The sequence below is a fragment of the Macaca fascicularis genome, chromosome 1, assembly GCF_037993035.2.
Source record: "Macaca fascicularis isolate 582-1 chromosome 1, T2T-MFA8v1.1".
NCBI classification, from domain to species: Eukaryota; Metazoa; Chordata; class Mammalia; order Primates; family Cercopithecidae; genus Macaca; species Macaca fascicularis.
In genome coordinates, this window is record NC_088375.1 from 26274090 (window position 1) to 26295829 (window position 21740).

The 21740-nt window shown below is 41.2% G+C and overlaps 1 long non-coding RNA gene across 1 annotated transcript in view; it reads left to right on the forward strand.

Annotated features, from left to right (window-relative positions):
* Positions 1-2952: 2952 nt before the first annotated feature.
* LOC102133443 (uncharacterized) overlaps positions 2953-21740 on the forward strand; it is an 81903-nt gene continuing 63115 nt past the window's right edge. The window contains exon 1 of the long non-coding RNA XR_010578268.2: positions 2953-3101. This is a non-coding gene — a long non-coding RNA (uncharacterized lncRNA). The remainder of the gene's footprint in view (positions 3102-21740) is intronic.

Consider the following 21740-nt stretch of genomic DNA (forward strand, 5'->3'; position numbering starts at 1 on the left):
AATATCAGTTATATCACAAGGATGCTGTGAGATATAAGTTAAATAACATACATAAAAATATCTGGAAAATACATATGAATATCTCTGAATATCTTCTTCCCTTATTTATCATGAGTTGGAAACCACAGAAAAACCTCCTGTTCTAACATTCTGTAGCACATAATTTAGTCTAATATGAACAGATTTTTTTCTTTTTTGCCACTTTTCTTTAAAAAAAATGGAAACTTAAGTTGACATAGTGAGTGATTACTAATATGATATAATAACTGTTAACATTAAGTCAGAAAGTTATGCTAAAGTGCAATTTTCAAAAAGGTAAAATCATGACTCACGTGTAAATGTAACGTGAATAAATGTCAAAAATTTTACTTAACCCATTAATTAATTAGGGAATGAGTAAGATGCTAAAATGAGTTCAAGGAGAATTTGAAGAATAACACACACACACACACATACACACACACACACACACTCAGGAGTGCTGAAATGAATTTGCTAAAAAGATAAATGACGAGTTAATGGGTGCAGCACACCAACATGGCATATGTATATATATGTAACAAACCTGCACGTTGTGCACATGTACCCTAGAACTTAAACTATAATAATAATAAAAAAACCCAAAAATGATAGAAAACTGATTAATAGCCTGCAATGCAATAAAGTCAAATGTTTGGCGTTAACTTGTTTTACAGGATGAAAATCAATCAAATTCTACCAATCTACCTGCATTTCTTTAGATAAGAATAATTTACTTTTCTCTCAATTTTCTAAAACTTAAATTCTATTCCTTCAGGGTTGTAACATTAGCTAGTGAATGAAAACAGTCAAAGGTGCACACCCTGTGGAATCAGATGACCCCCGAGAGTCTGCTAGCCAGTGCTCATCCCCTCACTGAAAGGGCCCCCAGAGCCTCATAATTCAAGGCAAATCAAAGATAAAATACCTTTGGAGTTAGAGATAGGGGAGTTTAATTTGTGAAAAGTATACTTGTCAGTTGATTCTATAACATAAGGAGAATCTGCATTTGTGTTGTTACCTTGTCACACACCTTGGATTCCTAGGTTCAAGACTACCATCCCTAAGATGTGAGATATCTGTAGAGGCCACTGAAGTGACGGCTGGTGCCAGAGGCTGCTTTTTGCTGACTGACTTATCAGAGAGACTGCATGGCCTGATAACTCCTCTTCCAGTGGCATTGCAGGCTTGAGAGAGAAATCAGGCCACAAGTCTCCAGGGCCTGCAATAGGAAACCCAAGAGGGGTGGGGAGATCCAGACCCCAGGTAGCAGGTTGATGGATGCTAAGCTGCTGGGCCACAGTTCAGGGTAGCTCTCTCTTCTGACTTCTTTCTGGGGCTCCCAGGAGTGCCCATCACAACTCCTTGAGCCATATTCATATTAACATGTTCAGTCTCTATCATAAAGTAGCAGAAAATCTCTCTGACTTTTTAAACCACTGTGGGTGTAATCATGGGCTAGTGGAGATGCCTAGAATGAGCATGATTAGGACTCCCTGGAAAGTTTTCTCCAAGAACTCAGGCTGAGTGTGTCCTTACTTTCCAGAAGGGAGTCAGCTATGTTCCTCAAAGCATGGCCTGAGAGCCCCCTAAGTGTCAATCACTTTGAATGTTACCTCCAAACTCATGCGGATGAGGACACTTAAATAATCAGTGGGCCACATGCTCTCTTTTCTCCTTTTTTTGGAGCTCACATCAGCCAGTTTCTCAGTCACCAATGGGAGGAGGAAGGGTGAGGGAGAGATGGCAGACACAGAGGCTCTTGGTTTGAGATACTGGGTGATATGGTAAACTGACCACAGAGCTCCTCTATTCCTTTGGAGTTTAGGGGAACCAGGGAGAAGTGAGGGAAAACACAGTGGAGTAAATCAAGTATGATTTATTCATGGACTGGCAAGGAGCTCTCTCTTCTTTGCTTGGGCCACATAATTAAGTCTAATTAATGGAAAGTGATTGTAGAGGGAGTTCAGAGCCTATTTCCAGTTGTCATTACCCAAAGACAGCAATCAAAATGTAGATGAGCTTTCTCTATGTTACCCTGGGAGGGAAACACAGCTTCTTGATAATGAAGGGGAAATGGCAAATGGATGCTGCTTGTGGCTTCCCTATCCACAGTGGCTGCCAGGGTGATGGTGTGGGATGGAGGACCAGCAGGCCCACTTTGTGTTCTGAAATGATGCCACCCTGTCTCCTCTGTCTGCTTTCTGCCAGGACAGCCTGAGTGCTGCACTACTGCTCTCTTCTCACACTGCTGGGAGACAGGGAAGAGGCGAAGGAGTCTTGCTTCTTCCTCCCTTCACCCCAGCCTCAACAAAGATGAGCCGCTAAGTAGCTTTCCCCCAAAGTACACCAGACAATCGGGATTTTTAACCAGAAAGGGCACTTTGGAGCATTGCAGTTTGGCAGCATTAGAGATCCACTCTCATTATGACCTTCAATCTCGATAATTAGAGCCTTCTCATCTAACTAAACAAAGAAGATCTGGGGCAGCATGGGACGGAATTAGAAATAACCACCAGGAGATCCGAGCCCAGCCTGAGGAGGACAGCCCGGTGCTATAACCCAAATGGGAGAAAACGGATCAGATGGAGGCAGACATCTTCCCTATCTGCATTTGTTTTTATTATTTTTGAAAAACAGAAAAATGACTCCCAACAAACCCCTCTGAAAACAAATCAGCCTGGGATGAAATTTCCAGTGCACCTCCTCCCCTGACAGGATCATAAATTAACCCTGGGCGGCAGCAGCTGCTGGGGCATCACTCTGGCCGCTTCCAGCCTGTCCCAGGAGAGCCCCCTACAGCCCCTCCCTCCCCACCTATGTCAGCGCCGCTAAATTTAGCTCTTCCAGCATGTGCACAGTTTATATTTAGTGCCTAAAAGTCAGAGTTCAATGTACAATTCATCAAGTCATCAATCATCCCTCTATCCAAGCGACACGTTATAGAAAAATCCTTTCAAAAGACTGGCTTGCTCTCCACAAGGGGTAGAAGCCATTCTAAGAAGGAATTCACTGGGCCAGAGGGGTTTTCTCCTCACCGTGGTGTGTGAGGAGTGCCTGAGAATGCCAAGCCTGGAGTGGGGGTGAGTGGATGGGGAAAGAAGAGAGGGAGGGGGAGGACTCAGAGAGTGGACAGCAAGCCCCACTACACTCAGTCTGTCCCTGCTGAAATTCAGGCTGCTGGCTGTGGGTCTTAAGGCCCCTGCTTAGATGTCCCTTCCTGTTGGCAGCTTGCCTTGAGACCCTGCAAACAAATTAGGAGCCACCCGCTGCACACAGTGTTTTCTCTGCCACTCTCAATAGCAGCAAACAAATCTCCGAGGATGTTGCTGAAATGCAGGTTCCCATTTGGTATGTTCCTGCCTGCACTTCTAACAAGCTCCCATGAGATTCCCAGGCTGCAGGCAAGGTCCACAGTTGAGAGGCAAGGGCTCTGCTATAATCGCCTGGCAATGTGCTATCTTCTGTCACAGACCGTAAACTCCCTGAGGACATTGACCTCACATGCCCCTGATACAAAGTCAGTGCTCAATAAATATTTTTCATGTATGAAAACAGGGATCTGACTCCTCAGGAAGGTCTTCTAAAGCCGTCTCCTATTTTGGTTCACTAGCAACAGGAGCAGCTAAAACGTATAGGACTTTATCATTTAGAAAGCATTTTGAAATTTACTTTAATCCTTATGGTCACCTCATGAAATATTATTGTTGTTGTTGTTATCTTAAAGTAATTTTCTAATAGAAAAAAACCTGAGAGAAAGTAAACGATTTAGCAAAAATCACACAGCTTCAAAGCACAGAGTCAAGAATCAAATTCTGGTCTTCCGGCTCAAAAGCCCAGTCAGGGAGCCCAGTGGTGCTGTGGATGTGCCCTTGGCCAGGGATGGGAGAATGTGCCTCCTCCAGAGCATGGCCCGAGAGTGAGGCAGCTTTGAGTCTTCTTTGGGGTCCTCCAGAGACTCCGGAAAGGAGCTTAGGCCTGAAGCAATGTCCATGGAAGGGGGCCAGAGCTCTTGCTGATCTCAAGGAGTAAAAGGCTTGGGTAGGGCAGTGGAGGGGCTGCTCTGGGGCAGAGCTGATGCCAGGCTGACCAGCTGCAGCAAGCTCAGATGTTCCCTCAGGGGCTAAGCGTGTATGTTCATGGCTGAAGGAGGATGTTAGGTAAGGAGAAAGCTGGCAGGTCTTCATTTATACCACGCCCCACAGCTACCACCATGATTGCAGGGCAATGGAACTGTACCCAAGTGAGGGAGAGATCCCAGTACATGGACAAGAAGGCTTGTGTTCATGGATTTCAGTTCAGGCCCTGAGCTGCTCATGCTCTTTCACCCAGAGATCTCCCTTTCAACAGAATCAACAATGAGTACCACAGCTGGGGGTGTGGCATCAAAGCACAACTGGGGCTGGTGTGGAGAGGCTGTATTTTCCTGCTTTTAAGGGGCAACCCAAGAGACAGGTGGTTGACTGAATCCATGTAGGGTTCAGGGTAACAGTGAACTGACAACAGAGAGTGGTGAAAGAAAATGCACCATAAAATTAAGGAGATGTTTTAATTGAGGCTATTGAAATAGGAAGAATGTTCATTAATAAGCAATGTCTCAGAGAAAAGAAAGGAAAACCCAGGGTTTTGTAAAGGCAGATAAATGAAAGCATCATAAGAAAGGGTTTTATCTTGGAATATTCAGGATATCGCAGGGCAGGGGTGTCCTTTGCAGTTAGCTATTTTGGAAACACGAAAGGGTAGAGGTTTCAGAGAATATAAAGAGGGGAATATTCTGAATCTTTGCTGTTTTCCAGGACCACAGGGATCAGATGAGTTTCAACACTATCAGAGTATAAGGCAATCATTGTTAGGTGTGGGGTGGGAATGGCTGTGGGACAGGTGCAGGCCAGGAGTGTATCAAGAACTTAGATAATCGGGAGGCCTCTGTGGACCAGTGTCTCCTGGAAACAGTAGGATGGTGGAGCTGGCATGAGCCCACTCTCAAGAATTGATTGTTAAATATACAACAATATTGTGACAAAGATTATTTGCTTGGCCACACTTTAGTCAGGCTTCTGAAGCTTCTCCTAGGCCTATTCGTGTATTTCCCTTGTAAAATCCAGTCTTGGCAAAGAGCCCTGCTAAGCTAGTTTAGCAACAATCTACCACCCCACATGTCTGATCAAATTCCTCTTTCTTCACCATCCCTGAGGTAATGCCGGATCACCCTAGCCTATCTTTAGGAAACATTTTGTTAGGTAGGCTTAGCCAGAATCCCCCTTACCCCTGATGTTTCCTCTCAATAATTTTTCATTTAATAGCTCTGATCTTGATCGCATTTGCCCAGGCTATATTCCGAGTTAAGCCTCATCTCCCCTCTTCACTGTAAGACCCTGTTGCAGTGGTCCCTACTACCTACAGTGAAGGTCTTGAATAAAATCGTTCTTGCTGTGATAAAGAGTATCATTGAACACTTTTTTCTTTAGCAATTGTGAAGTGGCTGTTAAACCACTGGCAGTTTGAAATTGGATGGTGAGAGTATTTATACCATGAAAATTGGCAAACACTGTAAATCAGGTTTCCTCTATTGTCCACACACCCAAATTGCTGGTCACACATTTATCAGTATACCACCACCCAGAAATCCCAGTGGAGGAGGCAAAATTTGAAATCAACTGGAAAGTTGGATTAAAAAAAAGTATCTTGTATTTTTCCTCCACAAGCCAGTGCCAGGAAACAGAGGGTTAAACTTGCAATTCTTAAACTCCAAAACTAAGTACCCTGAATTGAAATAGAAATAAATTAAAAGTTGCTATAAGTAAGGACAGATAGATATAGTCTGAACAAGGATTTTTATTTTCTTTTTTGAAATAGGACAGAAGAATTGCCCCAGAAAATTTGTAACACATAGATACAGTACCCATGCATCATTCTATCATACAGGGAATTCTGTTTAACATGTTTTCTGAGTATCGACAATCTGGTGATTATGAGATTTATAGTGACTTCTGAATTTTCAAATAAAAAATAAGCTTCTTATTGTTTGACTCTTGTATATTTTGTGGTATTATTATTTTCTAAAAGTGTGTATAGTAACATCTACTTTTTTTAAAAAAAAACAAATTTTGGTTAACTCGTATGTTGAATTACTCAAGCAATCAAGAATGGATAAAAACATAGCTTAGTACAGGCCTGAAGAAAAATCCATGTTATGTTATATTAGAGTAGGATACTCAGTTCTTCTAGTGCATATCCTTCTTTAAGGTGATTCTATAATTTAACCTCTAGCCTTATCATCCTTTTACCCTGACAAATTCTTTGCATCATAGTTCTGTCTTCCAAGATGCATTTAATTGTCTCCCCGCCCCCGCCTCTTTTTCTTTTCCTTTTTTGAGACAGAGTCTCACTCTGTCACCTAGGCTGGAGTACAGTGGCACAATCTCGGCTCACTGCAACCTCTGCCTTCCAGGCTTATGAGATCCTCCTGCCTCAGACTGCTGAGTAGCTGGCATTACAGGCATGTGCCATCACACTCAGCTAATTTTTTTGGTATTTTTGTTAGAGACAGTGTTTCACTATGTTGCCTAGGCTGGCTTCAAACTCTTGAGCTTAAGGAATCCACCCACCCTGGCCTCCCAAAGTGCTGGGATTACAGGTGTGAGCCACTGCACCCAGCCCAGTTCTCCAGTTTTTTCATAAGAACTGTTGAATTGAGGGTGATCAGAGAGAAGAGTAGAATTATATTTGGGCAAACCTACTTCTCCTACTGACACAAAAATGAAAAGAAACCCCTCAAAGTGTATATCAAATTCAGAATTATGCTTTGCAGAATAAATAGAAGTTAGCTAGACAAGGGAGGAGAAAGGGATTCCAGTAAAGGAAATAGCATTTGGTTATGTCCTTGTACTATAAGGCATTCACTGTTGTCTTGATTGAAATATGAATAGGTTTGAGATGGGACAAAGATGCAGTAAAATGAGGAGGAAGAAGAGCAGTTAGGCAGTGATCACATCATTCAGAGCCTTGTGGGTTAATCTTACTTGTGAACTTGAGTTTTACTCTGAAAGCTCTGGGGAGTTCTCCAAGAACTGGAATCAGGGCAAGGGGAGTGGTATGTTTTCAGATTGTTGGAGGATGACCCAGGAAGCTGTATATTAGGGAGGGATGGCAGAAAGTGCTGAGGACCTGAACTAAGATTAGCAGAGGGTCAGGGATTCTCAAGAGATTCTAAGGAGGAAGTATCTACAGGTCTTGGTGAAATGACTGATTGGTTGACTGGTCATGGGAATTGAGAGAGAATAAGGAATAAAAAGATTCAAAGGTTTCTGCATCTAAAGACTGAATGGGTAGCATAACATTAGCCAAGACCGGGACTACAAGAGGATTTTTGAGTAGATGCATTCAACCTGTATCTGGTGAAGAACATCCTTGGGCAAAACTGCCAACTTCTTATAATTTTTTATTCTCTTTATTAACTTGTTATATTTCAATAGTAACATGGCTTAAGCTGCCTGTCTTCATGATGGCTAATTATGGGCATATGTTAATTAAGGGTATAAAGCAAATATTATATGACTAAGAATGAATCAGGGTAAGTCTGTATAATAGTGAAAGCCTCCATTGCAGCTAGCCTTGTTCAGCTGAGTGATGAACTGACTAAGTCATCAGCCCACTCATCTGATTTTCACTGACTGCTGTATAATCTTTTTGAGAATCACTTAGGCATTCTTAAGCTTCTATTTGTAATTAAATAATTTTAAATAATTATTTTATTGATTAACTTTTTAAAATAGCAATGCAAACAAATGGCATTACTGTTTTTAATAAAATGAACTCACTGGAACTCATTTTTGAGCTCCAAAACATTGATATTCCTTAATATAATAGAGCCCTGATATTAAGTTAGAATATGTGCTCCATAGCCATAATATGGAATATTATTTTTTAGGAAGAAAATCCATTAAGAATTGAATTCTGTTTAAATGTAATAATATTTGTTTACTAAGAATTTGATATTGATTTAAAAATGCATTAACTTAGTCAGTGAAAGTGAAAATTTTGAAAGTGGAACTTTCTAATCTGCTGAGTCTGCACATCATCATTGGCTTTTACCCCCACTACCTGCAAGCTTATCTGCATCAGTCTTTTCCTCCTTTTCTGCCTCATTAGAATGCACACACCACCTCCTGTCTGAAGCTGTCCTTTTCAACTGAGCCTCCAAGTTCTTATCTCCTTCTGCTTCCTCTGAGGCCATTCGATATCTCTCTCTACTGTATCTTCAATCTCTCTTTCTAGTAACTACCTTTAACATGAAAGTATGCTCACCTTTGTTCCATCTTATGGGAAAAATCTCTGGCAGGTCTAAGCCACCTTCATCTACTGTCCTGTTTTTCCCTTCTGTTCACAGCCACATTTCTCAAAATAGTAGTTTGTCCTCATTGTCCCCACTTTATCATCTCTAATTAACTCTTCAACCAATAAGATTTTCATTCCCAGTAATGCTCTGAAACTACCCTTATTATCTGGGCAGCCATTGGAGGGTTATAAACATAGAGATGACATGATGTGGCTTATGTCTTGTCAGGACTACCCTGAAAGGTGCAAGTAGGAAAGCATGGAGACCTACTAGATTGTTATTAAAATAGTGCTTATAAGATGCAATGGTGTCTTGGACTAAGATGGTAGCAATGAGGATAATGAGAAGTGGTCAGATATGGGGGATGTTTTGAATGTAGAGTTGACAGAACTTCAGATGAAGTAGAGATTGAGTTTGAGACAAAGGGACGAGACAAGGGTGATTCCAAGGTTTTTACCTGAACAAAGAAAAATGGGAAAATGCCAGTCAATGCTATTCTGTTATGTTGGGCTGTCACACAGATTATCTTAATGCCCCACTGCAGATGGTAAGGACATTGGATTTTACTCTGAGTGACATAAGAAGTATAGAGATTTTTGAGAAGGAGAGTGACATGATTTGACTAACATTAAAAAAAAATTACTTTGGTTTCTGATTACAGAATAGGCTATAAGTGAACAAAGATGGAAGAAAGGTGATTAATGAGGCAGCTTTGCAGTAATGCAGGAAAAAGATGATGGTGGCTGGAGCCAAGGTGGTAGCAGTCCAAGTAGTGAGATGTGGTCATATTCTGGTGATAATTTCAGAGAAGAACTGACATAGTATGTTGTTATGGGGGTTAACAGGAGAAGAAGAATCAAGGATTACTTTAAGGTTTTGGCCTGAGGAACTAAAAGTTTCAGGACAGGAAGGGAAGTTAAAGAGCTCATTTTTTGGAATGATAAACTTGAAATGCTTATTAAAAATCCAAGTGGAGATATTGACTGGCAATTGTATTTATAAGGCTGGTGTTCAGAGGAGGGATTAAGCTAGACATATGAATTAGGGAATCATCATCATAGGCATGGTATCTAAATCTACAAGACCGGGGGAAGATCACCAAGAAAGTGAGTATAGACGCTGAGCATCTGAAGAATGTGTGGTCCTGGTCCTGTACACATTTAGATGGCAGGCATATAAGTAGGAACTGATAAAGAAAATTGAGAAGGAGCAGCAAATGAAGTAGGTAGAAGGCCAAGAAAGAATGATATTCCAGGAAAAAAGTACTTCAGGAAGGAAATCATGATCCTCAGAGTCAAATGCTGCAGTTGAGTGCAATGGAATATGGTAATTAAGCCCTGAATTTGACTATGTGTATGTGTCGTAGGTGGTGAGGAGAGAGCATGAAGACTTTTGCAAGAGCAGTTTTAAAGGTGTACTGGGAGGGAAAGTTTGATTGGAATGGGTTCAAGAGAGAATGGAAAGAACAGAAGGGAAGACACCAAGTATAGACAACTTCTGATGATTGTTGAGAAACAGGGCAACAGTCGGAGGCAAAAGTGGGTTTGAGAGATGGGGTTTAAAATGAGATAAACAGCAGTGTGTTTGTATGCAGATAGGATAATTCATTATGTAGTAAAGAGATGAAACATTGGAGGGAACAAAATCCTTGAGAAGGTATGAGGGAATGGAGCTCAGAGCACAAATATTGGAGTTGACTTCAGCTAGGAGCACGGAGTTCATGCATTGTAACAAGAGTTAAGAGAGTGCATGTAGGTAGACTGGTAGATGGGAGCACATGGATGTTCTGTTATCAGCTGTGAATATAAGATGAGGAATTGTATGTTTGAAGTGGGAGGAAAAGGTGTGAAATTCTTGTCTAGAAGAGAGGGAGATTGAATGAATTAGAGATATATAATAGGACGAGAGGGTACCACAAAAGGACTCAGGGAGGTTAGTGGCTGTGCGTTGAAAGTGACAGCAGTTAGCCTGGCTGTGTGTTTTCTCTAGCTGGGGTGGAAGTTCAGAGAGGAAAGGGTGCACCAACATCTCTCTTCTTTTCCTTATTTTTTCTTGCAGCACACAAAACTCTTGAAACTCTTGGCTGTTTGCTGCAAGCTTTGAGTTCAATCCTGGATGAGAGCTGGGGGTTGAAGACAGACAGCACTTTCTTTGGAATGTCTGCTCTTCCTGCCAGTCAGCATTCATCTGGCAGGCTGGCCTTTGACTGCACTGGTATTTTAAGCATTTGAATGTGTTCTAAGCCAGTCTGGCAGAAATTCTATGCAAGTCAAGCCACTGCCCTTTACACCAGAAGGAACTTAGGGACCCTGGAAATCCTTAGTCAACAGAGTCTGGTTTGAACTGCAATGAAATCCATTTGCCCAGGGACACTAATAGACACAATTCAGAGGTAAACAGATTTGGAGCTTTCATTTAAGAAAAAAAGAATGTCAAGGAAGGAAGCATCTGGGAAAGGAATAAAGTTTGGCTATGACAAACAAAATAGGCTTCAGATAAAATGGTCTCCCCTGACCCAAAAGTAAAGCACATAAAGTAGATAGGATAGGTGATCAACCTATAACCTGTCACCTATATATGTACTGATGTCCTCATCTCTGTGAGCTGGGAGTTATAATAGAAATTACATTATAGGGTAGTTTTCTATTAATACCTGAAAAGTACTTAGAACATTATTTGACAGAATAAAGCTCAGTAAATGCTAAAAAACATAATAGTACTGATAAATAATTGTTATTATTTTATTATTGTGCCTTGGCTAGTGCTGAGCTGCTTCTTGTTTCTGTGCCTTATTTAGGCTGTGAAGAAAATCTTATCTAAATAAACAACAAAAATTAATAGATTCATTAATATGGCTCCTGTACAAGGATGACATCCACATCTGTGGAGGACATCACAAATGTGATGTGGAGATAATGTCAGCTAGTAAGAAGGTTCATGGTTTTGAGCCAAAGACCCCCTCAGTCGGCCCAGGCATTTAGCCAAGTTGCTTAACCTTCAAGAACCTTACTTCTTTGATGTATGAAATGGAGAAGATGATATTAATTTTTGAGATTTTTATCAGAGTTAAATAAATCAATATATATAGAATGTACCTTGAACAGTGTCAGGTACATAGGATGCATTCAACAACATTAGGTATGATTATTAATAATTCTGGTGAATCCTCAGTGTGAAAAATCCTTCCTGTTCTTCTTTAGGTACAGAAATCCTCTCCACCTTTTCAGGACCAGCCTCTGAAAGAATCCTGTCCAGATTCCTCTAGTTTCTTCCGTTGGACTTCTGTTACACTTTGTTCATGCTTTTGTTGCATCATTTTTCCCCTCGGTTAATTTTGAAAGTCTTTTTCCTTGTATGTCTCTTGAGCTAGAGTTAATATTTTTTTTTAATACACCTATAGGCTTCTTACAACTCAGCAGAGAGGCTAGGATGTAGTAAGCATCCAACAAATATTTATAGAATTAATTGAGAGTTCTCTCTAATCTTCAAAGCAGGGAAACTGATCTACATTTAGAAGAAACTCCCTCCCCCTCTTTCTTCAAATTTTTCCTATCAGAATTATGGGAACAATATAGAGTAGTGACTGAACATATGGTCTCTGAAGTCAGTAGACCTCTTCTGAAATTCCATTTCAGCAACTGGCATAGCATTGCAAGGAAGGAGGGATATACAAAATGCAACCAGAGCATAGTAGAAAGCTAGCATTTACTAGTCTCACTTGATGTTGGAGCACAAGTATGTCATACCTGGCTCCAGTCAAGAAAAGATCACTGTCCAGGCATGACAAAAGAAACAAACTGTTCCTAGGTTGTCTCCGTTACTTCCTGCACCAGCTGATCAAAGTTATGAGAGCAGGTGAGTGTTCAGTAAAGACGCAAAAAAATGGATCCTACTTCCTTGCCAGGGATAAGATAGCATGTTACGAAAGTATCACTTAAAACTCTGAGGACAGGCATGAGTCATCAGCTCTCTAGTTACTGAAAGCATCTCAGACTTGGTGTAGGAAAGTGGCCGTGAAAGGGAAGGTCGGCCAGAGGAGGGCCTCTTAGTCACTCAAGCTGCTGCTGGGCTCTTCTCTGCCACTGGCTGCACTCATTTGATCGGCATCCAAGAAGAAAGGAACCGAAGCTATAACACACATGTCAGTGCAGTGTAATGGAAAGAAAAGTAGATTCAAATCCTGGGCTTATTACTTACTAACTATGTGGCTTCTTTAAGTTACTTAATCTCTGTGAATATCATTTTCCCAAGGATGGTTGAGAGAATTAGAGATGATGTAATATACCTACTATGTACATGCTAACTGGTAACTTCATCATTACCGTGCACCTGATTCTTTCAAATTAGAGATGCGTAATCAAATCTAACTGAGCATAAACAAAACCAATTTCAGTTGAAAGATTCTGGCTATTCCTAGTTTGGGGTGTGGCCCTCCTGAGACTGTGCCTAGATCAAAATCTCATGAGACCATAAAGTTGGTTTCTTTCTATTCTGGGTCTACTTGCTGTACCCCAAATCTCAGCTTAGAATAGTCTTGAGATTGTTTTTAGGGGTATGAGCTGAGGCGTGGGAAGATAGCAATACCCACTTGCTCCTTCTGTGGAGAAAATTGCTCAAGGGCACACGTCCCACTGATGGTGGATTAGTGATGTCATCTTCCTTCAAGAAGGACAACGCTATTAATATTGCAATGATTCAAACTGTAACTCCAGGCCTACAGGCATTTGACAAAGGGAAAGGGTAGGAATAAATGTAAAAGAATATGGAGTGTGGTAGAGAAGGACTAAGACTTAGATGGATTTTTGCTGTTGTTGTTTTATTTTATTTATTTATTTTTTTGAGACAGGCTGTAGTGTAGAGGCACAATCTCAGCTCACTGCAACCTTCGCCTCTGCCTCCCGGCTTCAAGTGATTCTCCTGCCTCAGCCTCTAGAGTAGCTGGGACTACAGGCATGTGCCACCACGCCCAGCTAATTTTTGCATTTTTTAATAGAGACGGGCTTTCACCATGTGGGCCAGGATGGTCTCAATCTGTAGACCTTGTGATCTGCCCGCCTCGGCCTCCCAAAATGCTGGGATTAAAGGCGTGAGCCACTGTGCCTGACCCAGATGGAATATTTTAAATGGGCAGTGGCACCTTCTTTAGCTTTGAGAGAAGAGAAACATGGAGGTCACTGGTGGGCTTAACTAAGGATAGGAGAGAGAGGGAAATTAGAGAGGGAGTTAGAAAAGGAACAAGAAGAAAAAGAAGTAAAGGGATCAATAAAGAAGGAAGGACACATTAAAAGAGAAAGAAAAAAAGTGGCTTGAGGAGGAGGCAAGAAAAGGGTGACATTATTTGGAATTGAAACTCAAGTTATGGGGATGACCAATGAAAGACAATTTAATTTGTAAAATATATTCAGAGGTCAAAGGGGTCCCAGAAAAAAGGTGTTTAGGAATATCTAACTCAGTGGTGAGATGTTTTGGTGAATTTGATGAAATTCATGGACAAAAAAATGCATGTAAATTACAACTTCTCTGTGCAATTTTATGGAGTTTATAGATTTCCTAAAGCCAATGCCTGGATCCCCTCTTAGGAGATCTTGTTTTACGTGTTTTTATACATCGTTCTGAGACAGCGACAAATGTAATTTCCTCAGGAAGATCTGGAAGTCAAAACAAAGAGTTTACTAATATTTTCTTGGTGTCTTCTCCATGGCATGAATATCACTTTTCAAATCTAGCTGTGAGCATATTTAAATATTTAGTCAATTTTTTTTTTTTAGAAAGTTACTATTAGTAAATGCTCCAAGGGCTCTGGGCCCAACAAAAGAAGACCGTGACTTGGAAGAACAAAATTTACCTTTGGAGTGTTAGACTTTTTCAGGCTGGAAGGCAGAGGTCCATTGGTGTCTCCTCAAGTGACAAGGTTTGTTTTACATATATACAATAAATTGAGGAGAATAGATGTTTCATTGCATAGTGTCATGAAGGAAAGGAAAGATGGTTGTTTAGGAACTGGGCCATCTAGGTTAGTGTAGGTTGAATATCCTGGTTTTCTAGTCCCTCCATCAGCAGGTGTCTGTTGATTTCCCTTCTCGTGCTTCCCTGTGGTGGTGCCTTTGACATTGTCTGTCGTTCCCCCTTCTGCCACCTTCTTTCTCTTTAATAGATTCTGCCTGCTCAGCCTTTTGCCTTGCTGTTTTCTCCCTCCAAGTATTTTGTTTTCTTTTCCCCATTTTTAAGTGCTGACCTCTTTGAATGTATTCCAGATTGCCCACGAGAGCCACTGGTGGATCCTTATTCACCGTCACGTGTGATGGAGACTTTCATGGTCATTCCACAGCAGTGGCTCCTGAGGCCTGTGTCCAGCCTCGGCCAGTCTCTGTGACCAGTGTCACCATCATGTAGTCAGTGTCCTTCATAGCATAACAGTTTCTTCTACAGTGTAATAGCTGTTGCACTTTGTAGGTTTACAAAGCACTATTCTCACATCCTGTGCATTGTCTGATCCTCACAATAATCTTACAAGGATTATTATCACTCCCACTTTGCACACAAGGAAATGGAGAGTCAATTAAGTTGGAGGGGGAAGATTCCAGGTCACTCAGTTATCAAATGGGAGAGCAAACTCAAATCCGGGTCTTCTGATGCCAAAGTCTTCATGGATACCAGTCAAGAGAAGAGAAGTTGGGGGCAAGGCAGGAGAGATGTGAAAACTGATATGGAGATAAAATGACTATTTCAGAGGGTGAAAACATTGGTGTGCATGTGTGTGTGAGCTACCATTTTGTTTGGACCCGCTCTGGGGGGTGCTCTAGGGAAAGAGAAAGGGTAACAGAGAGGCAGATGCAGCAAGTTATCTAGGCACTGGGCACAGGTGCCAAGGCACGTGTTCTTTCACCTGTGTGTTCTTGATCTAGAGATCAGCAACATCAGAGGAAAAGGATAATGGCCTCAGCAATATATGCAGAAGGACCTGCAAAGGGTCCTCTGAACTGCAAAGCTTCCCTTCTCCCCAGTGCCATTTAGGAATGTGCTGTGTGTTGAGAGTCACTTCTTGCCTGGCCTGGTAGTGAGTGAGATCTCTTGACTTCCTCAATGCCTTTTGGAGGGCTTGAATGCTGTGTGTCCCTTTTCCTAACTTCTTTATTTTCTGCTGTGGGCTTATTATCATAATGTCTCTGACTGACTCAGGCACTGATGGTGAAACACTCTAAGTTGCCTTCCACTCTTCAGTCAAAAAAGGGGCAGCATGGGACTTCTGTATGGTGATTAATCTCACGATCTGATGTAAGTGGTTCTCAATGCTTAATAGGTATAAGAGTCATTCAGGGAGTTTGTTAAATTATAGGTTTTCAGTCCTGTCTGTCAGATATTCTGAATCAGAAGTTTGAAATAGGGCTTGGGAAGATATGCATTCAATAAAGTATCTCAGGATATATTTATGCAAATGATTTTTGGATTATGCAAGAGAAACCTTGTAATTTGGATGAGTCTTGGTTTATTTTCACTAAGCAGAATAATAAGATTTACTTCATCAGACTACAAACAAATTCCTTGAGTGCAGAAACCACGTGTGTATCTTCTACCTTAATTCTTAGCACATTGCCTGGCACACAGTAGGTTAAATTCAGTTAGTCACAACTCTCGGTACCTCTTTGTTAGTCTGAGCTGGGGGACTACAGAAGACTTGGTTCTCAGTCTCTGGGGCTGAAGAAGAGAAGAGACTGGGGTACACAGCATGGGGAGCTGTGGCATGTGCTGAGGAGGTGATGTTAGTTTTCAGCACATCAAATTCTGCCTATGCTGTTACATTTTTAAATGAACCTTTAATGTCTTTTCTCTGGAAGCAATTTAAGTCTTAATGTTTTGTGTCTTCTACAATGCCTTACTTTGAGTAGGCTCTCAAAGACTTTTACTTCATTTTCCAATGTTCTTAGCAATCCTATCTAGTGAATTCTCATTCTTTATGGTTTATACCACACCTCAGTGTTTTATATATCATGTGGGGTGAAAAGCTGAACATTCTGGCAAAAGCATTAGCTAATTTCATGATGTGTGCTGAGCAGACTCAATGATTGGTGGAAAAGTGCATTTGAGTGCATCTGACCCCCATGGAGAAATGCCATACAGTGGCAGGTAGAGAATCTGACCTTTGGGAGTAATGCCAATCTAGTGTCAATAGCCAGGACCTGTCTGAACATCATGGAAAATCTAACTCTTTGACAAACAAATCAGGAGTCATCCATAGCTTCTTGAATTACACCCAGGAAGGAGAGATTGAATGATCCACACACCATTTTCCGAGATGTTCCAGAGGAAATCAAGCAATTTTAGCCAAGTTTCCAGGCAACCCCAGAGGTTTATCACTCCATAGGGCCAGGAGCAGGGATTCGGGTGGATAGATTTTATAGATCTTTTCTTTCAGAAGAAAACAGACTAAATCTGCAAACCATTGGTCCAAAATAAAATTTCGTCTATGACAGAGTGTCCCATTTATCTGGCATCACATAAAATGTTTTAATATGAATCCCTGAGAAGCAATTGTTCTTTTTTTAACCAAAGCAAATAAAGAAGTTAACATTGGAGTCCCTCATATTGGGAAGGATTTGCTGAACATCTGCTGAGAGGAAGTTCTGTTGAGATTCATTCCTCTTTTAACTCCTTACCTATTAAGTGCCTTTACAAAGAAGTGGGATGCTTACTGCTTGAAATATCAGCTGCACCTGCTGTACCTTAATTTTCTCAATTAAAGAATGTAGACTCTGACCCACTGTAGGAAGAACCATCTGGTTAAGTGGTGTTTTTGTTGGTTTCCAGGTTGTCCCATGCGACAGTACATGGGAAGTGGGGGATTCTTTAAGCTTCTTTAGATTTTATCCTCACAGATAAAAATACGTGGTTTGAGGAGGAATAATATGGTTCTTAATTGTCCTAAGTAGCTTGTTCTGATAGCTGACGTCTTCATGGTTGGTGAAATGATCTTTCAACTGAGTATAAGTATATAATTTATGTATCATTTGACTGATCAAATCTTGGTTAATGGACAGACACATTCAAGGGTTCAATCCTATCACTGTTCTTTCCCAAGTTGCAGCCTCTCCTCTCCTTTCATCATTTATAACTTCCCTGAGCAAATGTATCTCACCTTCCCCAAGAAGTCTTTCTGACATCCTGCATGCCTCAGGTTTTTGTTTTAGCTGTTATGAGTAGTGGCTTAAACATCTATTCCCTTTACTTGTCCAAATGTTTTTTTCTACCTGTTGATTGTCATTCTAGCTGAAGCTTATCAGATGGCCATGTGGAGATGTAGGAGGGGCAGGTGGAGTCTCTGAATTCAAGGGGGAGGTCTGGGCTGGCAATATTCATTACAAAAAGAAGTGACTAAGTAGTCACTTAGTCACTACTAGATGACAAAGTAGATGAGGTGGTATTACCACTCCCTTCTTGAAGTGCTCTCCTTATTTGGCTTCTGTGACACCATTCTTCCTTATGTCTTCTCTTGCACCTTCTTTCCATTTTTCTTGGCAGACTCCTCTTCCCCCATCGGCCCCTTTAATGTTATATTCCATAGGGTCTTCTGTATTTATCTCACTCTACTCACTCTCATTTGGGATCTCATCCATGTTTATGCTTTTCACTAGCATTTAATGCACCATCACATAATGCTGTAATTATTTGTTTACTTGTCTCTTTCCCCCACTCAACTGTGAGCTGCTTAAGGATAAGGGCTATATCTAGTTCCTTAGCACCTAACATGGCACCTAACTATGGTAGGAGTTTTATAAATATTTGATGAATAAATAAGTGCATTTATTCATTTATTCCTTTGTTCCTCAAAAACAATTAAAACCCCTCTATGCCTGCTATTGGAGGAACCAGGAGAAATGGTAGTGATGAACAAGAGAAGGAGGGTATCTTCCCATGACCTATTATTATAAATGACGACTAGGTAGTTATTCAGACCAGTTCACGAGGTCTATGTTACTCAAAAGAGGGCACTAATTGCATTGTTTCAATTCCCTCTCATGATGTACATAACATGGTGACCATGCAAAAATGTACTTAGAGTTCTAAGCAACCAACTTAGACACCTTTGCTAAAGAAGTTTTTCTTAATTAGTAGTCTGTCTATTACTAGTCCTGTTCTTGGTGCTTGTTGATTAACTACATTGCCATTCTTTGATTTGTGTCCTTTATCCCTAATCCACATAAAATGACAGGCCATGGGTCAAATGTAGAAGACAGTGTGACAAAACGTAGAAGGGGGACACCATGACGAAAAGCACAAGACCTAATGCTCAGTTGCCCAAAAGAAACCTGAACAGAAGCACTGAAGAGGGGGAAGAGCATGGGAAGGAGGGGAGTAGAGGAGGAAGTATTTGCTGAAAACAGATTCGTACCCCCTCTAAACCGGTTTACAGAAAAACAACAGAGATGGTCAAAGTGAGTGTTGGAGAAGTAGATTAAAAATTATGATAAATGTGGGTGGAGACATGAACGTTTTCTTGATTATGTGGAATTGCCTGTTTTATGGGTTTTGAAGACTTCTTACATGAAGCAACTTTAAGAAAGGTCATTTAACTGTAATAGTTTCTTAGCTAAATTAAGTATACTTTCTTCTTAGCTGGACTCAGAAAACTGGGCCAAGGTGGGAACCTATTCTCTCTTGGGGAAGCCCCACTTGCTTTTGTTGGAAGCTCTGAAAAGCTTTCAGATCAATTGTTCCCTCTGGGTGTCAGGTATCTTCCAGGGAAACTGACTCCTTTTCTGAGTGTTTTCTGGGTCCAGTTGCTGGGTGCCCTCAGAGATGGAGCATGTTCATTGCCTGCTCTTCAAAGTATTAGGATAGTGTGTGTGTGCAGGGAATGGGTGGGTGGATGTTTTTATCCCCCTCGACAACCAAGTGCAAGAGGGACAAGAGAAATCTACTTCTAAATTTGAAAGGTGAGTATTAAATTTTATTCCAATTATCTGTTTATAATAATCTAAGGCAGCTTCTGTCTGGGTTAGCTCTGCACAGTGCCACAGAAAAGGTCAAACCATTTCATTTTCTATTTTCTAAGTACATAGAGGTGGCTTTTCTTATGTTGTTTGACCAAGGTGCCTTCCTTTCTCCTCATCTCACAGAAGGAGGTTCAGATGTGTTGCTTGTCAGATGCGGGAAGGCCCTTTCTACCTCAGACTGATGCCCCCATGTTGAGTTGCCCCAGGATAGGGGAGGTGATTGAGACGCTGAAAGTTAAAAGACCAGTCACATAAGATTAATTAGAAGAAAAAGATAAAGAGACTTCATGACAACACATTGTGGCAGGCCTAATAGTCATATCCACACATCTGAAGGATTGTGATGAAGAAGAGCAGGAGTCGAGTTATTTTATATTGCTCCAAAGAACAGGACTGTGGAAGTTGCAGAGGACAGATATTGGCACAGTACGAGAAACCGTCCTATCAGGAGAATTGCCAAGAATCCAGCAGGCTTCCTGAAGTAGCAAACTTTTGTCTCCATGTGTGTTTAAGCAGGGAGAGGACAAGCGCCTGCAGGATGGAGTTGGTAGAACTCTACTTTGGGAGAGAAGTCTCAAGGATTCTAAGCATCCTTCCTTTTGTCTTGCTTTCTTTACATTTCTTTCTGGTGCATTGGGAATAATTGCTTTCGTCTACTTTGTAGGAGCTAGGAAGGAGTCAGGGAAAGCTTTCTACGTGCTTTGAACTCTGTTGGTTAAAATTGCTTTGCGAACTAGAGTGCTACAACTTGGGGGTGCTCTTCTGGGGCTTCTTGTTGTCAATTTTAGCAAGTATTATTTCTGAATCATTGTGTGCTCTCATAGCATCTGTCCTCTAAGGATGCTACTTTTCAGTTATCTCTGAAGGTGGCCTGAGGGGACACACTCTTTTTTGTTTGTTTGTTTCTGTGTTGTCTTTTTTCTTGGGTACCCCTTTCCTGTTTCCTCGGGATGCTGAGAATGTATTGGACAAGTGCAAGTAAATGAAGCAGAGTCAGCTTAGAAATAAACATTCTTTCCCTGTCAGGAAAAAAACCACTTGCCTAGTCTGTCTAGATTTTAAAGTGTGATTCTTAGTGGCATCCTGCCATCCTCTGTGTGCTGGTGTGGGGTGTACCATGCCCCCCGCCCTGCAGCACAAACTGTTCTTCCTGGAAGGCTGAGCACCGGCAGAGATTGTAGTGGCTACTTGCATACCAAGGACCAGGAAACACCTCTTCTCAAACATTGCCTGCTCTCCTCTGGAGTTCAGGTAAGTCCACTCGCCTCTCCTGAGCTCACCCTACTCAGTGCTTAGTAGTGAGAGTTATAATTCCTTCTAACAGTTCCAGAGTTTTCTATAATGTGGAAAGACTCCCATTTGCCACTTAGATCTTTCAATTAGTGGGGGTCAATATAGATCTTTGAACCTGGGTGAGATGGTTCTGGTTCCCATGTAATTTAACATCTTTCAGCTGGCCCACTTACTCTGTACTGCGGATGCCTGGTCCCTAGCTGAGGCCAAAGAACAGATAGCCAACGAACAGACAGGTTTAGCCAGTCATCACGTCTATCCCATCCTGCTGCTTTGAGTTCCAACCCTACTGTAAGCAGACATAGAAAGAGTTGAGTCACTGATGTAGCCCTCAAGAAAGAGATGATCCAAGCGTCCACTCTAGTTATAGGGCACTGATGATGTAAGTGCCTTCCCTTATTATTTTTATTATCTTCCTCTTTCTCTCATACATACTCAGATGCACACACAAAAAAACACACCCACATATAGAGCAGGCTGTACCCTCACTCAACTCCCCTAGTCTTTGTTTCTGCCTTTCCCAGTTTTCTTTCATTCCTAGAAAACAATGGCATTAATGAGGAAAGCCACTAACTTCACATAGCCTGATTGTAAAGAACTATGGCTGACATACCTCAATGAACTGTTGGCTTGATATTTCTCTTTGACATTTACGGAGCCAGGTCCCATGGTAATGGTATGAGAGGCAGGTTGGGTAAGATGCAGAAGACATTGGGGAATGAAAAACATTTGCTGGTGAAGATCAAGGGCTTACTTTCTGGAAAGGAGGTTTGTTGGTGAAGAGAGATGGTTGTATCAAGGGAAGGGTCAGCTAAGTAGCTTTATTTCAGAGTAGAAAGTGATACAAAGTTATACCAGGGGGAGCCAAGACTAAGAGTTATTACTAATTTTCTAATTCCTACCTCTAGAAAAGTTTTCATTATTTCTTTACTTTTGTTTATTTTTCCCAGATTTCATTCTACCCCAAAACAACACCAAAGAAGTTCTATAAGTTTTAACCATCTAAATAATGACACGATAACAATAACATTTATTGGTCCCTTATTATGTGACAGGAAATGTACCATACACATCTATTATCTCATTGAAATAATCTATAT